Source organism: Crocodylus porosus, unplaced genomic scaffold (assembly GCF_001723895.1).
Source record: "Crocodylus porosus isolate Cpor-Errol unplaced genomic scaffold, CroPor_comp1, whole genome shotgun sequence".
Taxonomy (NCBI): Eukaryota; Metazoa; Chordata; order Crocodylia; family Crocodylidae; genus Crocodylus; species Crocodylus porosus.
This window is the reverse complement of record NW_017728947.1, coordinates 81,297,220-81,322,802: the sequence shown is the minus strand read 5'-3', so window position 1 is coordinate 81,322,802 and position 25,583 is coordinate 81,297,220.

Below are 25,583 nucleotides of genomic sequence, written 5' to 3'. Positions count from 1 at the left end.
CACTCTCTGGGTGCATACCTCCAGCCAACTAGTAACCCATTTGACTGTGTAGGTATCGATGCCACAGTCTCCTATTTTTTTAATGAGAACGGGGTGACAGAGAGTGTCAAACGACTTCCTAAAGTCCAGAAAGACTATGTCCATTGCAACACCTGCATCTAAGGATTTTGTGACCTGGTCATAGAAGGCCATCAGGTTGGTCTGACAGGACCTGCCTCTAATGAACCCATGTAGGTTGTCCCTAAGCATAACCTCCCTTGCTGGCCCCTCATGGACATGTGCCAGGATAATTTTCTCAAAAAGCTTACCCAGGATCAAGGTAAGACTGACTGGCCTGTAGCTCCCTGGGTCCTCCTTCCTCCCTTTTTTGAAAATGGGAACCACATTGGCCCTTTTCCAGTCCTTTAGCACCACCCCAGAGCACCGTGAGTGCTCGTAAAGCCGTGCCAGGGGTTCTGCAATGACCTCTGCTAATTCACTCAGCACTCTGGGGTGGAGATCATCAGGACCAGCAGATTTAAATATGTCCAGGCCCTCCAGAAGTTCCCTGACTAGGTCCTCACTGACCCTAGGCCTGGGTGTGCCTCCCCTGGGTCCTATAATATTATATTCATAGACAGGCATCCCAGATAGGCAAGAAAAGATCACTCTGGTAGATTTACATATGGAAATATCAAGACAGAAGGCTTAGATGATTTGATAAAGGCCAAAGCAGGGTCCATGTTATTGTGCTGACTAGAATTAAAGTCCATGTTCTCAGTTCTGGTACTACTCTATGAGATCAAAGAGCGTTTCATACTATTTGCCTTTCCTTCTCTGCTTAATTACAGGTTCAAATTGGCTTCTGGAACTAATGGAAACCGAGGGATTTTGGTCCCTTTTTGTTTTTTTACATACCCCAAAGAACATCTTTAGATGGCTGTAAAGATGGGACTGTGAATAGCCTGTAATGAAAGAATGGCATCTTTTAACCCTAGCAATTAGTTTATATTTACTTTAAAAAAAGAAGACAAGAAGAAGTAGTCAGTTTGCCAGGGCACCTTTACAAGAAAAGTTCTAGAAATGTACTTTTTATTTCCAATGAAAGCCATGTCAGGGAATTCCCCAGGTTTTCTCAGACTAGCTCACAACTTCACTGCATGAATAACACCACGTGATACTGAGGACAGATTTACACTTACCAACTAATTTACTGGTATTTTAAGTTGGCAAAGGAGGAACTTTCCTTTTGAGAGTCCACAGCTGGAAGTGCAAGGTGTTCCACAGTCCAGAAGTATTAGCAGATCTGAGGGAAGGGTCCTGTACTGGACCACAAAATGTGATATGTCCACAAATGTGCTGCATTTGTGAAGACTTGAGCTGTTAGCAATTATTTATTTTCATGCAGACTCTACCCTTTTGGATGGGATTTTCCCAAACATATAAATGCTATAAATATGCATTAAATATATAATCATACTGTACAATGATATATAACTTTTCATCCCTGTTATCTGAAAGCACTCAACCAATGTAATTACTGATCCAGATAGTCTGTTTGCTCACTATTGGCAGGAGCTTCTGGGGTGGAATTCAGCAGGTGTTTAACAGGGCTTAGCAACACACAGCAGAAATATTAGGGAGAATCTGGGTAACAGCCTATGTGGGAATTTATTTGGAACACAGGATTAACACCCTAGCTCTTGTAAATGTGCTGACTTAGTCTGTTAGTGATGCCAAGTGCCTGTAACTTCCAGTTCCAATGATAATTATGGGTGCTCAGAACAAGGCAGGAGCAAAGATTAAATCCTTTTCTGTTACCGTGTTTTAGCCTGCTTTTTTATATTTTACTTTGTGATTATATGGACAGATTGCAGTCTTGCTTTTTTTGTCTCCTTTCTTGATGTCTATATAAAAATGGTAAATAAATCAGTAGAAAAGCAAGAACCATAGGAGATCCATGTAAGGTTTAGAAGTTCCAGCAAAAGCGATTTTACAAAACACCAGTGGCATGTTTGATCTTCACATTTCCTCAGCACTTGGTTATGCTATTATTTACTCATGAAAGCATGCTCTTGTTAAACAGGCTTATGAAATTAATGCAGCTATGCAACAATTTTCAGTGTCTGGAATTTGTCTGATATACAGTTGTGTTTATTGAGATTGGATCTCCAGAATGCTTTGTCCCAATAGGGGAATAGGAACAAGGAGCTTATGAATATTAAATTTTATTACATTAAAGAGAATGGGGATACGAGAATGAAAATTCTGCAGTAAAAGATTTTATGGACTATTACAAAATGTCATGTTCTTGTTTTTTTATTTAAAAGAGTCCAGAAATGATTATGAAATACCAGGCTCCTAAAATGTTGCCTTTGTTCATACACTCTTCTAGGCAGAGCACCATTTCCCATGGCTCTAGTCTAGTATAAGGGATAGGTTGTAGTTCTGAAGCATCCCAGACAAATCCAACTTCATCTGATAGTTGATTGTGGGGAAATACGGTAATATCAGTTAATCTAAGATGAAGTGACAGGAAGATCGAGCTATTTCACTTTCCTTTGGTGGGTATCAGATGGATATATTCACAAGACTATTTTCTTGACATTTTGTGTGTGGCCTTGGAGTTTCCTGGTCTTTGTCAAAGCCAGTTATATTTGGGTTATATTTTATAACTGGATCTGGTCTGATCCAGTTTACCGTAAAGGGTAAAAATTCTCTCCTGTATTAAAATCTACTTAGTATAGTAAATGCTGGAGCTGTCAAGAAGCCAAATACAACATCCCAATGGTCATGTTGCCCTAATCCTTATACCAGTACTATTTGAAGGAGTCTAAAGGCTGCTCTAAACTATGACATGGAACAGTATTCCTCAAGGAACCTTTCTCTAACTATAATTTGGCACAATATGTTGCTCCATCCTCCCCCAAAGACTCCTGCATTACCCCTGGGCTAGGATGTTAGTGGCTCCAGAGATTAATGGAAAGGGACCAGCACTGTCAACATATATGTACTAGAGGTTTCCCTCGATTTATGCTGTACATGCGTTCCCAGCCCGGAGAACAGCACATAAATCAAATTTGCATAAAGCGAACCCACTTTACGATGTAACAAATAGGGATAGGTTCCCATGGTGGGGAGGGGTGAGTGAGGCTGGGACTAGGGAGGGGGCGGTGGAGGGGTATCACTGTCAGGGCTGCATAAGGCAGAAAAGCAGAGGGAACAGAGCGGCACTCATCCCAGCTCTGGCTGCAGTGGCTTTGGGAGCAGCTGCCACCAGCTGCCTGCAGCTGCTGGGCTGCACGTGCACTCACCTCTGCTCCTGGGCTGCACTATGCCCTGGTGCAAGCAGCTGGTATTGGCTGCTCACAGAGCCACTGTAGCTGGGGCTGGGATGAGTGCTGTGCCTCACACCACCTGGGACTCTGCTTGTCTGCACTCACCCTAGCCCATGATGAAGCAGCCCCAGGAGCAGCCAGCACCAGCTGCCTGCACCACAGCATGGTGCAGCCTAGGACTTGGGCTGAGCCCAGGCACAGGTGGACAAGCGAAGCAGGGTGCAGCCCAGTGGCTGCAGGCAGCTGGCGCTGGCTGCTCCCAGACCCGTTGCAGCCAGGGCTGGGGTACGTGGGACCATGGACCTTTCCCATCCCCCCACAAACTTACCTGCTGGGGTGGGGGGGGGCATCTATGCTGATCACATGAAAACGAAATGAATTATGGGTCTAACTATGCTCATTGCATAAGAGCAAATTTGCATATAAAGAAAGCACCCTCATAAATCAAGGAAAACCTGTATTGTTACTATGTGCCACTATATATAGTTATTCTGTAGACTTAGTTTTATAATTTACATGGTGTTTGTAGAAGGAAGTCACAACTAAAGAGTCCATTCAATTAAAAGGGTGCTGGCAAAGAGTTCAGGCCAACAAGTTAGGGCTTAAATCTTTAAAGTAATATTAACTTTCTGCATTTGGCTGGAGAGGTTAACCAAAAAGACAAAGTCTTGCACATTGTCCAGTTAACAGATGATGGAATCTGGTGTTACTTAAAAATTCAATTTAGTTTAGCTGGTAAAAACATAGAGATACTTGTTTCCTCAAACACAGACAAAATCAAGCAATAAGTTACAGTTTCTTTGCCCACAGTCTCAAATCTCTTTCAGCTATCAGACATCTGTAATGGGGCCTCAACCCCATTACTAGAAGAAGGGCAGGGGTAGGGCACCCTGGGTGTCCCATCCCCTTGCTGGGGCCTTCCTGTCTCTTGCTCCCCCTCCCCTCCCCTCCTCTCCCCTTCTCTCCCCCTAGGATCCCTCTCCCACAGCTGCTAGCAGACAGCTAGTTGTTTCCCTTCCCAGCACTCCTTGTACCTGATCAGCCAGGCTGTCAAGCAACAGCATGGTGACCAGGTCAGGTGGCCAGGAGGTCAGGTGGCCAGGGACACCCGAGAGAATAAGAGGGAAGGGGAGAAGAGCAGCAGGGCAGCCAGAAAGGGAGAACTAGAGCTGTTGTGGCTGTCCCTGGGTGAGCCCCTGAAGCAAAAGGGGGCACCAGAGGAGCTGCTGCCTCAGGACAATGGGGTGAATCCCCAAATAAGTTTTTCTTTTGCTTACATTTCTTTTGGGCTCTGCACAAGCCCCAGTACCAGCCCTGGCAGGGTTTCCAGTGCTAGCTGGGGATTTGAGTTTTAGCAAAGCAGGGAGTGTCTAGGAGCAGAGTGCCTGAGGCCTGAGTTGCAAGTCCTCACTAGGCACCTCTGCCACTGGCCATTTTTTCTCTAGCTGTCCAGAGTCCCACTTCCACTTGAGCTGCCTTGCAGCATAGCAGGTTCCCACACCATGGACCTGGAGCGGGACTCTGGACAGCTAGAGCAAAAGTGTCCAGTGGCAGAGGTGCCTGGCCAGGCATACTTTAGAAGAAGGTGCCAGCCTTGCAGGTTGCCTACAACATCCTGAAAAAAATTCTCCAGTTTATTCCTCATGACCATACCTCCATCCCTTGTCCAGAATGTGTGTGGTGATCCCTCACTACCTTCTTTTTCAGCATCTCTGTTCTTTTGTGCCTCTTTGTGCACACAAATCTGCACTAAACTTTAGCTAGTCTCCACATACGTCTTGCACGTGTCTTGTTTCAGAAAGTGATATATATAGTGTGTGTATGTGTGTGTGCATTAGAGGTGGAGGTTGCTATTGCCTCATAAAGAAGCTTAACTTCTTCACACAGCTATTTAAATTTAAGTGCCACATCACATTCCCATCTCCCTGTCCCACTGTTCGGTGAGAATTAACCCAACCCATACTAACAAAACCTCTCCTTGCATCACATTAACCAGACACTTCCAAGCCTAGCCTTTCTCCTTCTTCTTCTTTTCAAGTTATTTCTTTAGTTGCCTATCAACATCAATAAAAAGCTTAAGGTAGCAGGACCTTTTATCCTGAAAAGTCTTACAGAAAAATCATTACCATGCTTGAAATATGAATCTAAATGCAATGAATGAATTATACAGAAACAGAGGGGGAAAGAACCGTACCTAATCCCTGCTGAAATAACAATCACACACAAGAAGGAGTGAACAAGCAAAATCTTCTTGTTCTTTCAAAATAAAGTGTATGCTATTGAAATTCTCAGTTCATTCATATTTGATTAGACTCATTCCATCTCCATTTATATTGTGTAATCTATATGATTTCACACTTACTTCATCGTGCTTCCTAAACATTGTGTTTTAATATTTTATTCAGTTCATTAAAGGTAGTATTAAGTTCAGCTCATATAAAATCCTGTACATAATCTCCGCATTTGTCCCTCTGGTGACATGGGAAATTTGATTCAGTTTTTTATTGTTGCAATACATTTTTAGCAAAACTGTAAATGTCAAGACTGGATAGTGTACAAACCAAAATCTTTGAATGATGGGGAGGGGAAGACTCAGTCTGAAATTGGACCCTGATCAAAATATCACAGCTGAGACCATCTGCCACTGAATTTTGTAGTGTGACAAATCCAGATCTAGGTCTGAATTTTAAAGTGATGTTTGTATAGTGTTTTGAGGTCCCCAAAATAATGGTATTATGAAGTGCACCATATTATATCCATTGGCTGAAGGTGGATTTCCATGTAGTCGCTTAATGGAATTAGTATTTAATGTTAGAATGTGCTGCTACCTTTTTAAGAGCATTTTAGGTGTGGAAATCTGTATATTATTTGCACTTTTTGGCCACATACACACGTGGTGTGGACATTTGGTTCCCTGGGGACAACTAGCTGCTAGTTGTCCCCAGGGAATGCCTGTACCACACATGCTCTGGCAAGCGACAAGTTACCCTGAGTTATCCCTTGCAACACAGAGAACAACTGAACGTGCCGTATGTGGTATCACAGATGTGTCTGCAGCATGACATACCACACAGCCACACTCATCTAGACATGGCTTTTCTGGCCTTATTAAACATCTCATGAGATTCTTCTCTACTTTGACCATATGAAATGTGTAACTCCTCATGATGCTGTTCTCTTATTGGATCTGACACAACTGGTCAAAAAATACTTTGGCTTAAGGAAATGATTTATTAGTGCTGAACTGCAATGGCAAATGATTTCATAGATTTCATAGACATTAGGGCTGGAAGGGACCTTGGAAGATCATCAAGTCCAGCCCTCTGCCCAAAGGGCAGGAAGTCAGCTGAGGTCATAGGATCCCAGCAAGATAAGCATCCAATTTACTCTTGAAGGTGTTCAATGTAGGTGCTTGAACCACCTCCGCTGGCAGACTGTTCCAGACCTTGGGAGCTCAGACAGTAAAGAAATTCTTCCTTATGTCCAGCCTGAAACGGTCTTGCAGTAGTTTATAACCGTTCAACCTCATCATCTCTTGGGGCGCTCTGGTGAATAAATGTTCTCCCAGATACTAGTGGTCACCCCTAATAAACTTACAGGTGACCATCAGATTGCCCCTGAGCCTGCGCTTTTCCAGGCTAAAGAGCCCCATGGTTCTCAGCCTGTCATCGTAAGATCTGTTTTCCTGACCTCTGATCATGCGCGTGGCTCTTCTCTGGATTCTCTCAAGCTTCTCCATATCCTTTTTGAATTATGGAGCTCAAAACTGGACGCAATACTCCATCTGCGGCCTCACCAAGACTGAGTACAAGGGGAGAATGATTGGAATTATGGAAACCAGGGAAGATCCATTGAATTATTTAGTGAATTTAGTCAGATCTTTATGGATTCTCATTTTTCTCCGTAGCCTTGTGTGTAATAAATAAAAATAAAAACCTTCAAGAAACTTCAGTCTGTTTCCTAATCAAAATCATTTTCCTCCCTTGTACATGTTGATTTTGGATGTGGCCTAACAAGGGACTTAAATGCCTACAGGTTAGGTACAATAGCACCTCAGTTTTAGGTACCTGGCCCCTAGACTAGAATCCAAAACCTAGAGTTACATGCCTAGACTCTCTGTGCAATACATGAGAATGGATAGGCACTGCAAAAGGGCAATACAGAAAACCTACATCCTTAGCAAGAAGTTGCTTAGAGCCAGTAGGAAATGTTAAACACAGAGGTATATCTTAATTCCTCTTTCCCTCCCATTGAGCTTAGATGTCTGATTTATGGCTGTAGGGAGGTATTCCCATCCATTCATGAGCTAGAGCCTGGCATTTGCTCATGAAGGTAAGCCCCTATGATTTGTTTCAAAGAACTCCAAAGATGAATGTCCTAAACACTGCATTATGGAGTTTGGCTTCCTGTTGTTTTCTCTTTTCCTGGCCCCAGGAATCTTATATTCCTTTCTGAGAACAAGAAAGTTCCTAGGATGGAAGAAGAGTCCATTTAGTCTAGCCTGAGGGTTGGTTATCCTGATGGGAAGTGACAGAAGTGGCTATGGACTTGGGGTTCACCAATAAAGAATTTTTGGGTCAATAGCAATAGCCAATTATTAATGAACCACATTGGCCACTACTGATCCGATTGCCGATATGCAGCCTGGCAGCTTGGAGAGCAGTTTCTGGCTCATAAGTCTACTGGGGAGGAAGGGGAGGAGGAGGGAAGGAGTGTGGGAGGGGCAGACTGAGACCCTCTTGCTGAGAGAGTGAGTGGGGCTAGGACTCGGGCTGGGGCAGGGGCAGGTACTGTGCAACTGGGACAGGGCACAGGATGAAGCTGCACTGGGGGGGCAGCTCCTGCTGCTGTGCATACCCCTTTGGCAGGCATGGGGGGTGTCCCCCAGATCTGCGCGTGGGGCGAAGGCAGGCTGCTACCGTGGACTGGGACTGGGGCAGCATCAGGTTCTTCCTGGCATGGGAGTTGGGCCAGGGCTGTGCTTGGGGTAGGCAGCAGCAGTGCTGGGAGGGGGGCTAAGGAGGGCTACGGCAAATTTTGGGGTGGCTGTAGCTCCTCTGTAGCCCCTTCTCCCATCACTGCCCACCCCAAGCATAGCCCTGGCACTACTCCCATGCTGGGAAGACCCAACACCAGCCCTGGTCTCAGCCCACAGCAGCAGCCTGCCCTCCCCCTGTGCACAGATCCAGGGGGACACTTGCTCTCCCTGGGGGTACATGAAGCAGCAGGAGCTGCCACCCACCCCTCATCCCCTGGACAAGCCACTTGCAGACAAGCTGGATAAGCGGACAAGCCATCCTGAGCCCACCCTGGCTGTGCAGTGCCTGCCCCTGCCCCAGCCCCACTCCCTCCATCACCACAGGTGCCTTGATCTGCTCCCCCACACCCCTCCCCCCCGCTCCTTCCCCTCCCCAACAGACTTACCAGCTGGACACTGCTCTCCAAGCTGCCGGGCTAGCCACATGCATGCTGTGGCCGCACACATGTACACAGTATTTGTCAGTGACATTATTGGCCACATCAGCCAAAAAAGCCGATTACCATTAATGTCAATTTTCCTTTTATCAGTGCCAATATGATACGGAGCAATGTATCAGTGCATCTCTACTATGAACTTCCCCAAACTGAAAAACTGAACCCATGTCTCCTACTTCCTAAGTCTTCAACATGCTAGGCTGTTCCATATGTAAGCAATGATACCACACACCCTACTCCTCTGTGTTAAAAATAAAGGAACAGTGGGCATCTATACATGTGCAGCAAAGCTGCTCCAACAAGCTTTAAATACAGTGCATCAGAGCAGACTTGATTTAATCAAGTCTGCTGGAGCATAGTAATTATCACGTTCCAACAGACTCCAGAGTCTCTTGTATTAGCATTCCTGCACTGAAAAATGTTGGCAGGTGTGTTTTAACTAAAGCTCGTTCAATGAGCTTCAGCTAAAGTGCCCCCATCATCATTGTTCAGTGTGGGGATGCTGATACATGAGACGCTTTGGGCAATTTAATTAGAGCGGCTCTTTAATAATTTTGTGAGTGTCCCAAACAAAAGTTTGTTTTAAGTGAGCTCAAACCATGCCTATTGGATAAGTCACTTCTGAGGTCTTAAATATGCTCCACTTGTTTTCTGAACCCCACTGGGGCTTGGGTGGGAGCTAGGCATCTAGCTGTTCAGGCTGGGACAGTTCTGAGCATGTACAAAAGTCTAGACAATGAGAGACCTTTAAGATAAAAAGGGAGGTAGTTAAGGCTCCTTCAGAGATAGGTGGCCACTGACCAGAGGATTTGGAGACTGCAGTTTTGGACTCCAGTGCCTGTAGTCCACTTAAATTCTATTTTAGGCAGCTTAACCCCATTTTTGGAACTCAACTTTAATCCATAAAAATGACTACTTGAGTATTTGGAATTGTTTTGGGTAGAAATTCTAAATATTTAACTTAATTATGTTAGCAGATGCAAAAGTGTGTCAGGTCAAATTTTAGGTTTTATCTTTAATTCAATTTCCATTGACTTCCACAGGGCCATGATTCCCTGCAGATATTTAAGAGTTTTCAGGTGGATAAAAGGCACCACCACACAGGTGGTTTACTAAAATTAAGCACACTACATATTAAGCGGCAGTGCCCAAGGACCTTTGTTAACCATTTTACATAGAGATGGAACCTTCTAAAATATTCCCAGGTAGAATCAAGCAAACTTGAACCTGTTTTGAGACAAACTTGTCGCCCTTCAGTGATTTCCGCTCTGAAGAGGTTAGTATTCTACAAATATAGAGGAAAATCCTAATACTAGTCCTGAGTGACAGGGTTATTCTAATGGCTGCATAAGTGTCTACACACTGCTGATTATTTTTCATCAGTCCTGGCCTTTCCAAACAACAATCCTGAAATTCTACATAGTGCAACAATTAGAATTGCAATTCTGTGATATGACTATTGCATATTGCAGCAACAGGATTTCTTTGTGCAAAACATTTAAGAAATATCACATTTTCCTGAGTTAACAATTTGATTTTAGAGCAGCTATTCTCGCAGCCTAATTTCCCTTCAGAATATGCTACAAGGGCATTGTTTGTTGTTGCTTCTTTAGTTGGCCCTTTCAAGTTTTCAAGTCTTGGATTCACTCTTGGGCACCAGCCAATTCATTGCCTATCTTTTTTTTTTCAGGCAGAAGACTGGGCAAAGTGTTAGTCTCTAAATGCTACCCTCCCCTGCCTTCTAACTGGTATTTGTTAGAGCAATGTACAAGAGCAAATCCATACAACTTCCCTTAATGCTATCCATAGTTCCAGGAGGGGCAGCTCCCCTACCGTCTTTCTCTGCCACATATTTCCTAACATCTGCTTCAAGAAAAAGTCCTAATAGTCCTAAAAGTCCCAGTGGATACTGTATTCCAGGACTTTGGATCATAGTGAGGACCCTGTAGATGGCATATGTGAAATAGGGTGTTTCCACACTCCCTACCATCAATATCCAAGGATAAATATAGGCACTTTTAAAATTGTATTATTGTGTACAGAGAACATGAGTTCTCACCTAAGACTATCAAAGAAGTACAGAAGTACACTTACTGAAGCAGAAAGTGTTTGTATTTAGGAATAGCAGAGCATTTTCTGCTTCAATAGTCATTCAAAAAAGCATGATTAGATGGCATGTGATTTACAGACAAGTACAGAATCTGTTTATCATAAACCTGCTTCCTCTAATGTCCAAACTACTTAGGAGAAAATGTCATACTTCAGACATACAATCCAAGTTAAAAATTACCTTGTGTTTATCTTCAACACGAGGAAAGAAACCAGTTAGAAATCAACTGAATGAATTTCCTTTTTGTTTTCTCTCTCTCTGATATTTAACCCAAAGGAAGAAAAGTGAAATCCTGTAAAAGGAAAAAGAGGTTAAATGTGTACGTAACAATGGAAAGATTAAATAATCTCAGCCTCTGACCCCCCTCTCCCCGTCCCGGCGCCCAAACACACACACCCTTAGGACCTAAACTATTAGAAGCAGAAATGCTGTAAAAGAAAAAAAAATATCCAAGTGATGGGAACAGGTTCCCATATGGCTTCACAATTCTGTTGATTCCCACCCCCGAGGTGTTCTGGGACCAAGGAGGGTTCCAGAAGCCTGTCCCACTAAAGTCAAATACTCAATACATTTAAGTAAATTGTGATAGAAATTTTAATATTTAAATGCAAATAGTATATGAATGATAAGGCAATTTACGTAAGACATATCAAACCACTGATTAAAAATAAATGACAATGAAACATAAATAGCAGTTTTTAATATCTGAAATACAGTAAAAAGACATTAATCTTAAATTTGCTAAGTTTTACAGTCTTAAAAGCCTTTAACAGGTGCCAGCCTGCTAGTGAAAAGGAAGAGCTGGAATCCAAAGAGCTAAGATTCTGAGAGAAACCTGGATTTTTATACTCAGCAACTTGGCCCAAGTTCAAATGCTTGCTAAATAAAGATAGAAGATTTAGAAACGCGCCAAATAGGTTATTTTCTCATTATCATTAATATGAACTCTATCTAATATGGTTACTGAGTGTATTTTGCCTATTCTGAAGTAGAAATGCCTATTTTCAATTTTCTATATACACTATGTCATAAATCTTATTTAAAACTACTAGCTGGTTTAAAACTACTAAATGAACTCTAAGTGACCCTAAGTTGACTTGTTTTAACCTGTCTTGTTCTTAAACTCTTCTAATATATGACATTTTTATCTCCTGCTTATTTCCTTTGCCCCTTCTTTTTTACCCAAACCCGGTCAAGCAGATGCAAGCAAATCACCATTAAGCAGTTTAGGGCCTATTGCTGTTTACATCAGTTTCCTTCCCTTTCAGAACATAGAATCTGGAATTGGGGTAAATGGAAGGAGATCAAGGCCTAACCTCTTGCAGTTTTTAGAGCAGAGTTTAGGTTAGAATATTATATACATTTATTGTTAGTGAAAGAACAGGTGTAAGAAATGCTGTGACCTTCACAAAGGATTGCAAAGTCAGTTGGCACTCCTGAGTAATGAGAACAGCCTATGGTCACACTTCATTCCAGTAGTTACAGCCAAAGATGGGAACATATTTCCCTCTTCCTCCATCACATGGGAATAATTTCCAAAAAAAATGAACATATGGAAGCAGAGGATAAAGGTCCAAATTTATTGTCTTCCAATTTGTTCTCCCAGTGAACTCATAACCTGGATAATAAAACATCCCAACTTTGCACAGCACTGAGAGCTCCAAATGTGTCAAAGCATTACCCAGTTATAGGAAAGAGAAATGATTAAGTAGTGCTCATGAACATGCAGCGGAGTACCAGTTTGCATTCTTCACAGGTGCTCTGGTTAATTTCTAATGCGTTTAGTGTCTAATAAATGGAGATGGGAGATTCAGCTCAGATAAAATAAGAACCAGTCTGAACTGTTGCCCAAAGCTCAAAATGAATTAACAAAAACTTCCCTCAGGTTCAAAAACACGAATCTGGTGCTGTAATAACTGGAGTTTACAGATTTATCCCCAGTGTATGCTCAACTTCAGGGAGTAGAAGAAAGTTTTATAAAATGTTACAACAACCTGTAACAAGGAGTTTATTTATTTATTTGTTAGGTTTGTATGCTGCCCTTCCCCTAAAAAGCCTCAGGGAACTTACAGTAACAGAAAAAATAACTTATAACAATAGTATAAAACATTGAAATAAGAAGGTATAACAAAAAATCCCCTGTATTCTCCAAAATTAAAAACCAATCCAACTCACTTCACCTATCCCTGCTCCCCTGACTCTCACCTAGGGCAACTTTCCTCCCTGCCCCATTTTACCTGGTTTCCAACCCCCATTTGCTATCTCTATGAAACTAAATAACACCCCCCAAAATGTTCCCATCCTATCCTATAATCCCCACCATCCTTACCCACTCTCACCCAGGGGAGCCCCCCTCACCCCTAATGTCCTTCCTAATGTAATTACCTCCATCATGTACAACAAGGGACTTGTACATGTAATATGCAAGAGGGGGCTATGAATGTCCCACCCCACCTACTCCACTGCCTCATACCAGTGTTGATAGAAAGGATGCACAATGGACATAGAAAGACTGGATTTGTCCAAACACTGGGGTTTTAAGTCAACTCAATAATAATGTTATGACATCTGGTAAGCAAGAGAAATGTGGAACTGAAAATCATTGAACCAAAATTGGTATGTTGGAAATTACTCTTAACTAGTGAATGAAACTATATGTTCTGTTTCACCCTTTGTCTCCCGTTTTGGAGCTTTGATGAGAGGGACCTTGGGGACTAAAATGGTAAAATGTACTCCTGGGAGATTTCTTGAGGAAAGGGTAGCAGTGCTTGGTTTTGCTCTGCTCCAGAAGCTCAGTCCTTCATTGGTGAGCCTTGCTCATCAGGATGTTCAGATTAGCAGACTGCTGAAGAGGCCTGACCCTCCACATTAAGTTAGCAAAATGATGCCAAACTGACATTTATGACATCATGTAGTGTCTTTCCCTTTTATGAATTTTTTTTTTTCTGTTTCCCCCACATGCTATCTTCCTTCTGCCCTGCCTTTCTTTCTCTTTGTTTTTCACCTTGTTCTGAGGCCAACTGCCCTGTATAAGCACAAGATGAGACTGCCCATCCAGGTGAAATGGCCAGTGAAGAGAGTTCGGACCACATTAGCCAGATGATTCCACAACCTTGGGAAGTAAGTCAGGATACAGAGCAACTGCTCTTGTAGCCAGTCCACCAGTCCTGAGTATCTCTTAATACCAGCCATATTGTATACTCACAGTATCAACCACCTCCATGTTTAACTCAGCATTTATTTTTCACTCTCTTCTGTACTTTCTGTTTGTCAAAAGCAGGACAATAACTTCTTTTCCCACAGCAATCCCCTAAAAATTCATGAACAGAAATAACCTATTGTTCCCCATTAAGAAGGATTGCTTGACAGAAGAAGAGAATCTAATGGAATATTCTCTCTTTAACCAAGGGACTCTAATAGGTTTTGATTATGTTTGACTAAGAAGAATTACCTGACAAAATAAGAGACTCACTGAATAGTCTCTCTAGCAAAAGGGACTGCTCTAGGCTTTGATTAAATTTGGCTTGCATAACCACCACACAACTTCAGTTTCAAAACGCTTTCTATAACTTTTTTATTATTCTTTTTTTTTTCTCTGATGCATCCTAATCAATACATTTCCAAGTTCTACCATGAACGTTTGGTACAGCCGTCATGGGAATAAAGCTGGTTGAAATCTCTTTACTCAAACTTCAAACTGCATTTGATTGTTTAATGTTGTATGGTGACAGTTGTATCAACATCTGTCTGGGGCCACTTATTCCATAGAAATGAATACAGGAATGGGAAATAACTTTCACACCCTGCTCCAAGGACAGATTTCAAATATCGTCAAAGGTAAAAACTTACCCCTTCCTGGAGTTTTGTTTTATTCTCAATAGAAATTGAAAAAGAAGCACAATAAAACCCAGTGTAAAGCCAGGCTTGGCTACTCCAACGTACTTCAGGACGGAGGCTTTTAAAAACATTCCATACCGGCTAAGATCAACTCTCAACTCCAAGATCAGCCTCAAATCACTAGGATTTTCAAAATCAACTGCAACAAGAGCAGAGGTAGGCCAATACGAAGCACTACTTGGCTGTATATCCAGACAAGTGGGGACAACTGTATATTTCCAAAATAGACAAGAGGAGAAAGTAATTGAAACCTCATAAAAAGCTAATTCACATAGAAGTCCCATCTCCACTTCCAAAACAAAAAAGGACAGAATAAGTTGCTTCTCCAGCAAAACTTTTGAAGTTCACTCATACATAGGAGTGGTAACACCATATAATTCTTCAGGGCTGAAGAATGAATGAGTCTTTGCCTGCAGAGCTGTGTGACATTCCACAAATTAAGGGTTTTGGTATCCATACATGTATTCCATTTTTGTCCATCTCTTCACATCCCTTCACATCGCTTTCAATTTCAAATTAATACCCCACAATCTGATAAATTGCCTGAGTTTTGTGTCTTTTTCTTGTCAATACTACAAGAAATCTCACACAGTTTTACCTCTTTTCCACTAAAACAAATACCTAAATCAGCTCCAGTCCACAATCACATGACATTCAGACTTTCCTTATATCTGATCTTCATGGATGAGATAGTCCTAAACTACAAAAGTTGGATCCAGGGCCAAAATCTGAGCATCCCATTATTTGCCATGGCCCATTTAAAATGTAGGGCCCATAATTGTGAAGTTTCATAAAAATTAAGGGCTGGAAGAGACCTGGAAAGGTCAGTAAGTCTAACTCCCCTGCTCTAGGCAGGAATACTGCTGAGACCAAACGATCCCAGCAAGGTGTCTGTCCAGTCTCCTCCTGAAGAATTCCAAGACTGGGGACTGCACCACCTCCTTGGGAAGTCTATTCCAGATTCTGGTCGCCCTTACCATAAAGAAGTTCTTCCTTACATCCAACCTGATACCATCCTCTAGCAGTTTATGGCCATTGCTCCTTGTCCTCTTCTGGGGCTCCCTTTGAACATTCTTCTCCCAGCTCCTGATGATCACCCCTTATATATAGATAGCTACCAAGTCTTCTCTTGCCCTTGCTGAACAGTCCTAGATCCCTTAGTCTTTCCTTATAAGGTTTGTCCTCCAGGCCCTTAATCATTCTTGTGGCCCTTCTCTGGATCCTTTCAAGATTCTCCACATCTTTTTTGAAGTGTGGCACCCAGAACGGGACACAGTACTCCAGCTGGGGTCTCACCAGTGCCGACTAGAGAGGAAATATCACTTCCTCACGGCTCATCAGCTAATGCTATTCGTTCTGTTGATACAGCTTTGCACTGGTGGCTCAGGTTCGTCCTGTGATCAACTCTTACCCCAAGGTCCCTTTCAGCCATCATGCTGACATCTCTTCCTAACCTATACTGATGTTGCTGGTTACTTCTCCCCAGATGAAGCACTCTGCATTTATCCTTATTGAACCGCATCCAGTTCTGCTCCACCCACCTTCCACCTTGTCAAGGTCCACTTGGATCCTCATCCTATCCCCTAGCATGACTGCTTTTACCCATAACTTAGTATCATCTGCAACCTTGGCCAGCATGCTTGCCACATCTTCATTTAAATTGTTGATAAAGATGTTGAGCAGCACAGGGCCAAAAAAAGAACCCTGCAGGACACTACTGGCCACCTCCTACCAAAATGATGCAGACCCATCCACTAACATTGGCCACTAGCACTCCTTAGTCAGTTCCCATCCCACCTGGCTGTGGCCTCTGTTAGCCCACAATCCTCCAGGTTTTTGTTTTTTTTTATAAGAACATCATAGGAAACCATATCAAAGGCCTTTTCAAAATCCAGGTATATGGCATCAACTGTGTCTCCCACATCCAAGCAGTTTATTACCTGATCATAGAAAGAGTTAAGGTTGGTCAGACACAACCTTACCACAATGAAACCATGTTGACTATCCTTCAGCATCATCCTTTCTGCCAGTCTCTCACAAATGGACTTCTTCATATTTTTTTTCCAAAATGTTACTCAGTATCAAGGGCAAATCGACCAGCCTATAGTTCCTGGATCCTCCCTCCTCCCCTTCTTAAAGATTGGCACCATACTGGCCCTTTTTCAGTCTTCCAAGACCTCTCCCAAGTACCACAAGTCTTCAAATACCTTCGCGCACAATGACTCCAGCCAATTTCCTCAGCACTATCAGATGTAGTCCATCCAGTCCTGCCAACTTGAAGACATTCAGCCACCCTAAGTGCTCTGTCACCAGTTTGACACTGACCTTTGTTGGCAATTGCCTCCCCTCTGCCCCGCATCCATCCAGTATCTGATCAGATGGGCAACCACCATTTGCATGCAGGAACACTGCTGCAAAGTATTCATTAAAGAGTTCAGCTTTCCCTGACTGTCTGTTATCAGCTGTCCCATTCCATTCTGCTAGGGCCCCACATTTCACTTGGTCTTCTTCCTGATCCCTATATACCTAAAGAAGGACTTTTTATTGTCCTTGATTTCAGTTGCCAACCTGACCTTAGTCACTGCCCTTGCCTGAGGAGTCCTCAATCTTTGGGTTTGTCTTTAGGTTCTGATTTTGAAACCTCTTCTCTTCCTCAAATAGATCAAGGGATCATTAGGAATGTTAGAGGGCCTATTTCCAGTTCCTGGAAAGAGCTCTATGTCAGAAAGTAGTTTCTGGAGTTTTCACACCGAAGCAAAAGATGTCTCTGTTCTGAGGTTCTCTCAACTGAAATTCTAATATGAAGGCTCAAGATACCAGTCTGAGTGATTTAAGATGTAGAAGCACTTTAGTAAATATTCAGAAGCTAAATTTTACTACAAAAGGGCTGTTTTGAATAAATCACTCTTTTTACTGCTTTTTGGGGGCTTTAGTTTGTTTTTGTTGTTTTCTGTTTTTTTTCCTTTTTACTTTTTCCACCTAAACATACTTCAAGTTTCTGATGCATTTAATGTTTAATGGCAACATTTTTTACTTTCAAACTCTGAAAAAGGCAGATGGTTTTTAAAATACCAGCTAAGATTCATTTTAACTTTCAAAATAAAAATTGTTTGAAGAAAGATATGAAGGACAAAGGAGCAGTTCTGCTGAGCTGTTTGACATGATGTTGATGTCTGTTGTTTGTAGTTGCAAAAACAAAGCTGTTTTTGAGTTTTAGAAACTGGAAAATGCATCAGAAAAATACTGGAGCAACTTCTATTTTTCATGCAATAAATGATACTTCTCTATCAGAAAAATAACTCTTCTTGGAAATACTACACTGTGTGGCATAAGAAAGTTCTGGCTCACTTGACAAGACAAGAATATATTTTTTTTCCCTTTTTTTTTTAAGAATTCATTGATTCATAGATGTTTGGGTTGGAAGGGAACTCAGCAGATCATTGAGTCTGACCTCCTGCCCCAGGCAGGAAAGAGTGCTGGGGTCAGACAATGTCAGATAATGTCTACTCCACGTCTAGCCTTCTCTTAAAGACCCCCAAGGTAGGGAAGAGCACCATCCCCTTTGGAAGCCCATTCCAGATCCTGGCAACCCTTACCATAAAGAAGTTCTTCCTGATGTCTAACTTAAATCTGTCAGTTAGACAGTCAGTTTGTGGCCGTTGTTCCTAGTTACTCCAAGGGGTGCGTTGATAAACAGAGCATCTCCTAGTCCTTGCTGCCTCCCCGACCCCCCGATGAATTTGTAGGCAGCCATAAGATCACCTCTCAGCCTTCTCTTACGGAGGCTGAAGAGATCAAGAGCCCTCAATCTCTCCTCAGAGGGCTTTCCTTCCGGTCCCTAAACGTATGAGTGGCCCTCCTCTGAACCCTCTCAAGGTTGTCCACGTCCCTCTTGAAGTGTGGTGCCCAAAACTGGAGCCAGTATTCCAAATGCAGCCTGACCAATGCCTCATAGAGGGGAAGCATCACCTTCCTGGACCTGTTTGTCATGTACCTGCTAATACATGATAAAGTGTGGTTAGCTTTACTGTTTGCTTCATCACATGTTCATCTTGGTGTCAGCAATGACTCTGAGATCCCTTGCTGCTACTGTTCTGCTGAGAAGGTCCTCCCCTAGCCTGTAAGCATGCTGGTGATTCCTTGCACTTGTCCTTGTTGAACTGAATCCTATGTTGTTCCACTCAATTTTCCAGCCTGTCCAGATCCTCCAGGATTCATTCCCTACCCTCTAGTGTGTTAACTTTACCCCACAATTTGGTATCATCTGCAGATTTGGACAGAGTCCTTTCCACACCCTCATCCAAGTGACTGCTGAAGATATTGAACAGCACAAGTCCAAGGACCGAGCCCTATGGGACTCCACTGCCCAAATCTTTCCAAGTCGATACTGACCCATCCACTACCACTCTCTGGGTATGACCCCTAAGCCAATTTGCACCCATCTGACCATGTAATCATCTACATCACAGCCTCTCAGTTTACCTGTCAGAATAGAATGAGATACCATATTGAAGGCTTTCTTAAAATCCAGGTAGATGACATCTATCTCAATTCCTGCATCTAAATATTTTGTGACCTGGTCAGAAAAAGAAACAAATTTAATTAGGCAGGATCTACCTAATTAAATCCATGCTACTTGGCCTTCAGCATTGTTTTTCTGGCTGGACTCCCACAAATGTGATCCTTAATAATTTTTTCAATGTTTTTTTCTGAGGATAGAGGTGAGACTAACTGGTCTGTAGTTACTTGGATCCTTATTCCTCCCCATCCTGAAAATAGGGACCACACTGGCCCTTCTCCAGTCCTCTGGGACCTGACCTGAGCACCAAGAATGCTCAAACAGCTATGCCAGTGGCTCTGCTATGACACTTAGGATATAAAGACTGATTACAAATGGGCAATTTAAAGGATCTTGGAATCTTGAGTCACATAAATACCATGTTCTTTGAATTTACTCCTGGTGAAAGATGAGAAATTAACCACTCTTGAGATTGAGGACTCCACCTTCAAAAGTACAGCATTGCATAAAGCAGTGCAGTTATGAACTGGACCACACCAATATGACTCAACTTTGAACCAAAGTACTCCCCTCTAGAGGGAAGAAAGAACTTCAATTCATAATGGTCTTGTCTCATTAAGATCTTAGTCTCTCAGTCAAGGCTGCAAATGAGGGTGATATTACATATTACAATCAGAGTATGTTAAGAGAATTTAAACTGTAATGAAAAAACATTAAGGCTTATTAACATGTGCTAAGTGCCCTCTAGGCCACTTGCAGTGAGGATTTTCTTTGTGCTGTGCTACCTAGCATGAGTTAAATTAACTTCTGGGTGTTAACTGGCCCTCCAGTATCACAGAAGGCTCTGTTCCTAGGTGAACTAACTATTACCTAGGACTCTATGGCCCTGGACTGACAGCTGGGAACAGCTGGGCAACAAGTGGGTGGGGATGGAGTAATTTAGGAGGGAGGGAAAAGGAGTGAAGAAAGGCATGAGACCAAGGGGAGGGGGGCATGAGGAAAGGGTGAGGGGGCAGAATTAGAGGGGAAAAGAGGGAAGGGGCAGGGAAGCAGGCAGGATGAGGAACTGCTGGGCTCCTGGCCCTTCTGCACCCAAAACTGCCCCTGAATAACCCCCTCAGCCCCCACATTGTTCCCCTGCCCTCCAATTGCCACCTCTGTCCCCACATCAGACCCCCATATCACTGCCCAAGAATGGTAGAGACATTGATGGGAGGGTTCCCCCTCCTTGCTAGCTCCCAGGGTTCATGAAGGCCATGCTGACCCTACATACCCAAATATAGTCCCTTCGAAGCCCTGAACCTAAGGAGGAACAAGGGGTAGGAAATGCAGGGCAGGAGCTGCCAGGCACATATGGGCCCTGGTGGGGGCTGGATCTGGATGTGCAGGGACAGTGCAGGCTGCAGGGAGCAACCCTCCTTCCCTCCTCACCCCCTGCTGCTGCTGTCACTGCTCTCAGGCTGATCCATGAGTGGAAATGTTGATTGCAGTCTAGAAGGGGGTTCAGGGCCCAATGGAGGGCAATCCATGCAGTGCAAGGGGTCCTTCCCACTCTTCCCTAGCCAAGACTGTGGCTAGAGAGCCAGTAAGAAAAGCAGACATGGAGCAGATTTGCAGCCCCTGGCCACACCTCTGCTTACCAACTTTCTGGTGGCAGGTCTGAGCAATGCACATTAGAGAGGATATTAACTCCAAGCATGTGACTGATCACTAGCACTTATTAACCTCAGTACAGACTAACATTCTTTAGAAATAGCACCTGCTAACTCTAAAATGTAATTTCACCCTGATTGTGGCAATCAGGTGGTGATGTGGATGGTGATTACCTAGAAAATGGATCAAAACCCACCAGCTGACTTATACAAGCCACTGCAGAGGTGTGAAATGAGAACTTGCAGTCATTATTCCATGGCACAAGGTGCACCCGCTAATCACCAAGCTTTTGATAGTAATCCTGTTACAATTTAGGTCAGCAGTGAATTTTGCCCTGTTCACTTACTAACTCCAATGTGTGAAAAAGCTCCTTTGTGTGAAAAACAAAGATAGGCATGCACAGTGAAGTTCAGACAGATGCATGACCATAACCAGACTAGCTCTGAAGTCTCTTGTGGTTTCCATCTGGTGCTCTGATTCAGGTGTCTCTCTAACAAGAGACATCTGCCACTACAGAATCATTCCATTTATGTAAGTTTGCTGCTTAACCTGAGTGAGTTGAGGTTCTTTCAATATATTTTTACTTCCTATGAAAGGACAGTTACTTGAATGTTAAAATTTTTGTTTGTTTTAATTCTGACTATGGGCTAGTTGGCTAAATGCTGACCTATTCTAACTTTTTGATTTATCGGAAGTTACCTCTTAAAAAAAACAACCCTGCCAAATAAAACTATTTGACAAATTTGATTCCAGAAGGTTGAGGTTTTTGGAGTTTTTTGTTCTCTGTCCAAAAACGTAAATGATATTTTCAGCCTAGAAGGGATGTTTACAGCTTAGCTGCAAAACTCTCAATACGCAAACACTGCATTTAACAACAAGGCTGCAAAGGACATGTCTCTGTTTCTGAATCCAACCACCCCCATGTCTGTCAGCAAGTTTAAATTAGCACTGAATCTGATTATCGTGCTAAGAAAGTTAAGTTTCAATATGAGCAAATGAACTGTTGGCTATAAGCTGTGTCTCTGGATAAATATAAAAGCACCAATCCTGAAGTCATGCCTCTATAAGTTGAATGATCTGCGAACATCTATGCAGCTGCAAGCTACAGACCTCCCATTATGCTGACCTCCTGTTTGTTTGTTAGGTGACTACTGTAGTTGGGGCATGCCCTATACCACCAACAATAGAAGCACTCCCATGAAGTGGCCAAAATAAGGAGGAGAAAGAGCTCCCCACCTGGCCCTAAAAACCAGGACTGTAACCTCCATTTCCTTGCATGTTAGAAACAAAATATCACCATGTGCAACATCTCAAATGTATGAAATTATTAGAAAATATGATGTGTGTAATTTTTCTTAAAGAGGTTTTATCACTTCATAAAACTAAGTAATTTAAAGGACTGTATTTACCTTTTTTTCAGAATGTCACAGAAAAGAAACTGCTAGCAGCAATTTGACATTTTAGTGCTTCTAAAAATTGACATGGAAGAAATTGCAATAGAAAAACCTTTAATAAATTCCTGTATTAAGAATGTTCATTAATATAAACAGTTAGCAAAGCCAGGACAGTCAGGGGAAAGAACTTTTTCAACAATTGTGATAAGGACTTTATATGATGTATGAATGTATACACTTTCTCCCTCCTCCCCCTCCTCCTCTCGCTCTGTCTCTCTTTGCTTGTGCACATATTATTTAAGAAAACCATGTAGATAAAAATCAAAATAGTTATGTCCTTTAACTTTTAGTCATTAGAATGTTCAGAATTTAATTCAGCTCCAAATTTCCCAGCTGGGCGTAAGAGTCTAAAGCAGTCTGTACCTAAAATCCAGATTTGGATACTTCAGAAATTTGAGGACGTTTCAAATCTGGACCTGAATCCAAAGTTCATGGCTTGAGTATACCAGTCTAACAAGGAAAAAATCTAATGAGCCATTGAAATGAGGTATTTAATTTGCCATATCTAGCATTTGTTTTGGGTTGATTAAAAATGTCAGAGGTTTTATTAGCTTGCTGAATTTATGATATTGTTTGTACCTTCTCCTTCTTGTGCCTCTTACACAGTGGTACAGAGGAGGCAAGTCTACCTGACTAGGCTTTGAAAAATATGCTTCTTTTTCCCTTGACAATCTATGACAAGATGATGTAAAGCAGCATTTACCAACAACCTGTAAGAGATTAGGCAGTTGTCAGATGAGCTGTCAATAGCTGTTAGAGATTTTTTCCTGAAAGATTTCAGAGTGAACCACTAAGCAGCAACTGATTTTTTTTGTGATAGTTCTCTGCAGCTGTGCACAGCTGGAAGTTGTAAACTTTTGTGGAATATTTACCTCTAGCTTTTAGTTCTGGCTTGGTAAGTCACTTTTCACATCCCTATCAGGGCCTGGTTGCACATTGTACCTGGAGCCACACAAATGTTGATCGGCTTGATGCTAGCTTGGAGCCTGGAGCACTCACACCTAGCAGTGTAGAAACCTTGTTTGACTGTCCCCAACCTGCATAAGTATGACTTGCCACTAGAAGTTTGGTGAGATGGGGAGGTTCCTTCCAGCCTTACTTCATTATGATGCTGCATGCTTCACAGATTGCTTGCCCACTATAGCAGCAGCGTTTTAGACTGGGGGGAAGGAAGGGAGGTGGCAGGTCCCTCAAGAGTGACGCTGATGAACTCAGTGGGGGGCTGTGCAGGGAGGTTGGTGCCTGGCTCCCAGTGCCCACATGCTCTAGGTTTGCTGTCACACATGTCCAGGCACAGTTCCCAGCTACACGCATCCCTCAGACTGTTCCCAGGGCCTGGACAACTTCAACCTGAGAGATGCTGAGCTGCTCCCCTGCCTCTCTTCCCTCCACCCCTCCCCTCAGATCTGCCCCGCATTCACTGAGCCCCCCACACCCCTCCTTGGTGTCCCCAGGCCCTATGAAACGTGCAAGATAAGTAGACAGATATCACAGGGCCCCAGAATGGGGGGAGACCCCAGGCAGTGGCCCCAGGAAGCCAGCAATGGTGACAGGCCTGAGGTCAGGGTTGCAGACTGCGGTGGTGGCTGGCACAGCCAGCTCTCACCCAAGTTGGCTTCACTTCACAGCTGGGAGTGGAGTCCACCCACAGCCAGCTCCTATATCCATAAGGGCAGCAGCAGAGCCCCACACCTGCAGCCTGGATGCACCTGTAGCTACTTCACCCCAAAGCAGCGACTTCCCCAGCAGCAGGCCGCCTCCCACCCTGCACCACTGCTGCCAGCTCTCACCATGTTGCATGTGGATTGGGTGAATTGGCCAAGGTGCTGCTGGAGCCATAGGGCTGGAGCTCAGGTCTTGCCAAAACCTGTCCAGGTCTGGGGCTCTTTGGGGATGGCCACACTCTGCTCCCCAGGGTTTGGCAGAATGGGGTACACAGGGTCCAGCAGTGGACACCCACCCAGACAAGCCCAGCACTGGTGGGGAAAGGTGCCCTGGACTGCCATTCCTGGACCAGGGTGCTGGAGGCTGGGGGAAACAGAAAAGCTGCAGCTCCAACACTTGGGCTGCTCCCCCAGGGATATGAGAGCCCACAAAACAGGATGCTGGGGTCAGAATGACTGCATCCTGGGGCACTGGAAGACTTCAACTGCAGCACCACATCTGTGAAGAGTGGCCATAGCTTAATGGAAAAGGAGCTGGGTTGTGCAGACCAGAGATAATCCTGCCCTGGGGTGGTATAACTTTGAGGCACATAGCAAGTGTTTTAAGCCACTTAAAGGTATTAATATGCAGACAATCCATGGGTTAAAGGGTCCAGGAGCTCACTAAATTGAATGTGTAATGACTGAAGTGTCCCTCACTGAGGTGTAACAGCAGAGTTTGTGTCTAAGCATAATAGGAATTTGATGCCATCAATAAAGAACACTTCAGTCATTTTTCTAGTTTTTCTTTGCAACTGTATGCACTTTGAATTGCACAGATAAATCCATAATTACTGCTGCTTTTGTTTAGCATGATTTACAATTGTTAAAATGACATGATTTCCCTTCTAACACTGGTATCCATCACAGACTGTGCAGTATAGTTTTATTCAGGAAGGTTCTGCTTTAGGGCAAATACTTTCTCTAAAAATGTTGATATAATGGATTATATTCTGTAGTATTTCAACCCTGAAAAAGTAGATGACCAGTGCAGTTTGAGCAAGAGGGATTGCTTTTTCAATTTATTCTGATGGTAACAATGTTGCCCCTTTGGCCTGAGCAGTTAGTTAATACTTTGTGCTTTATGGGGCTGTTTTTGTTAGGAGGAGAAATGGATGATACATGTAAGATTTGTTCCTTGGTGAAATCCTATTTGTATATAAAACAAAGTACACAAAGGCCTTTTTTTCTAAATGAACATCAGACTTCTTCTTTTTCATAATTTTCAAGCCTGCCACTCCAGTCAATTCGGTGCTCAAGAAGCATTTCATCTCTCTCTCTCACTGTCCCTTTCAATCTCCCTTCCTCCTTCTGTGCTTCCTCTCAGGACCACACTTAAAACTTTATCTTGCTATCTGTTGGCTTTCCCCACACTTTTCTATATTTGTCACATGCACACAACTTGGAAAATGACTCCCTAGCCTTTGCATTTTCCCAGGCAAACCCCCCCCCCCC